Raw genomic sequence first — 2,790 nt, forward strand, 5'->3', positions numbered from 1 at the left:
TTTTTTTAAATATATTATAATATATTAACTAACTTAATATAGTTATATTAACTATAAGATTATATTATAGGCTTTATAATAATATAATCTAAGATACTAGAGCTAGACTATATATTATTAATAATAAAAAACTCCTTAATAAAGGATTTTTCTATATTAAATATAGTATTATTAAAGTTAGAGACTTAGAATATATAATCTTAGAATATAAGACTTATATACTTAAAGAAAATATATAAGGTATATATAAAACATATAATATAATTCTAAGATATATTATATTAATTAACTATTTTTATATAAATATTATTTTAATAAATTTAATAAAGACTATTAGTATTTAGATATATAGCTTTAATAATACCTTTTATTATAATATATATAAAAATAATATTATTATTAAATTAATATATATAAATAAGAACCTCTATTTCTAGGAGTTTAAATTACTTTAATAAGATAAAAATTACCTTAAATATAAGGAGCTAATTAATATAATAGTAAAAGATAATAATAAATACTTAAAGTATATTTCTATTATACCTTTACTTACTTAAATAGATAAGGAAGTAAAGTAGTACCTATATTTAGGGCACCTTAGTAAATAGGCCTTAAAATATTTTATATATATATAAAATATTAAGATTAAAGGAATAAAGAGAATTAAATATAAGGTCTATATTTAGATATATATAAAATAAGTTATATTATAATACCTAAGTAAGCGCCTCTTACCTTAACTATTCTAGTACTCAAGCTAAGATCTAATATAATATTTACTTAGCTAAGATAATAAATAATACTTCTTTATAATTAAAGATAAATTTATAAGTAATTTATATACTTAAGTTATAATTAATTAAGTATATAATATACTATTTAACTATATATTAGCTTTTTTAACTTAAGTATAAAATTAATTTAAACTTTATATATATATACTATATTATAATAATAAGGCTATACTTATTAGTATATATAAGTAAAGTACTTACTAATACTAGGTTTATTATTCTAGAATTAAGCTAGAAATTACTTCTTTTAGAATATATAAGCTAAATAGAGGTATAGAGTATATAAATTAAGAAGTATAGACTAAGGTAATTATAATAATTAAAAGAGTAGGCCTCTCTTTAAACCTATAATTAGAAGCTATAATTACTATATATTACCTATTAAATATTAGCTTAAGGAAATACTATAATTAGTAAATACTATATAAAATATTATATAACTAACTAAAAATAAATTTAAAGTTACCTATTACCTAACTAGGTAATAATAAGTAGCTTAACTAAGGCTTATTATTAATATATAGCTATTATACTTATACCCTTAAGTATAATTAAGAAGAGAATAAAAACTAGAAATAATATAAGGTTAACTTTTAAGGTTATATTAAATACTTTATTAGTTATATAATAACTAACCTTTATTAGATCTAGATTCTAGTCTTTAAGTATATAGTTATTATATAGAATGTCTAATTTAATAAAGATATAATATATAGAATAGATAAAGAATACTTATTTAAGCTTTTAATTAGTAAAGTTAAAACTTAATTAGAAGAGATTAAAGAGCTTAAACGCCCTTATCTACTTCTTATACTTAATACTTTACTAAGTGTCCTTAGCTTAGGGGTAATTAAGTAGATAACTAATTATTTAGTTAATTAGCTAAGTATTCCTTAAAAGGAATAATAGCCTACTTAGTAAGACCTAAATATACCTAATAATTCTCTTTAAGATACTAAACCTATTATATAAGAAGGTATATACTATCTATTAGAGTAAAACTCTAGCTATAAGTTAATAAAAGTAAAAGCTAAAAAGCCTATACCTAGTTATATATATAAACTATTAGTAAGGCTATTAATACCCTCTAATATATTAGAACTAGATACTTAGGAAAATCTAATAATTATTTTATTAGAGCTTTACCTATTAGAGATAAAAATACCTAAGTATCTAATAAACTAAATACTTAATTAACTAAATATAAAACCTTTAAAGTAAATATAGGAAGTTATAACCCTTTATATAAAAGAGGAGATTTTATTATATAGTTAAGTAAATATAACTAGAGAATAACTATTAAATAATTAATAAAGAAGTAGTTAAATTAGTAAAAGAAAAGCTAAAAAAAAGGTTAAAAGTTATATTAATTAATTAAATAAGCCTAAGATATATACTATAATTTTAAGTAATAAACCTAAAAATATATTATTAATAATTTTATTTAAGTAGTAAAATTATATATTAGATAAATAATAGCTATTATAAATAGTCTTTATAATATTTAATATAATTATAAAAGAGTATATAAATATTAGAAGGCTAGTAAAAGTAATCTTAAGTATAAAAACTCTTTAGTTAAATATAATACTTTTATTACCTTTATAAAATTAGAAGAAAATATTAACTTACCTATTATATAATTATTTCTAGACTACTATATATTCTAAGATAAGGGAGCTTAAGTAAATAAGTATATAGTTAAAGGTAAATAAAGAGGTAAGAGTTAAGTTAATATTATTAAAATAGGTATTTATATATAAGTTTAACCTTAATAGTATACTCTTAAGGTATAAATGTCAAGAACTCGGGCTCTATAGCCCACCTTCCTTATATTCGGCCTAAGGCCGTTAAGGAACCGAAGCGGGCCCGCAGGGCCCGCTATATAATATTAATATTCTATAGCTAGTTTCTCCTTTACTCTTTTCCTCTTCTCCTTAAGAGAATTATTAACAATTGTGACGCCTACTCGCAGGAGCCTAGGGCCAGTCCGTGA

This window comes from Beauveria bassiana (genome assembly GCF_000280675.1).
Source record: "Beauveria bassiana ARSEF 2860 unplaced genomic scaffold BBA_S00003, whole genome shotgun sequence".
NCBI classification, from domain to species: domain Eukaryota; kingdom Fungi; phylum Ascomycota; class Sordariomycetes; order Hypocreales; family Cordycipitaceae; genus Beauveria; species Beauveria bassiana.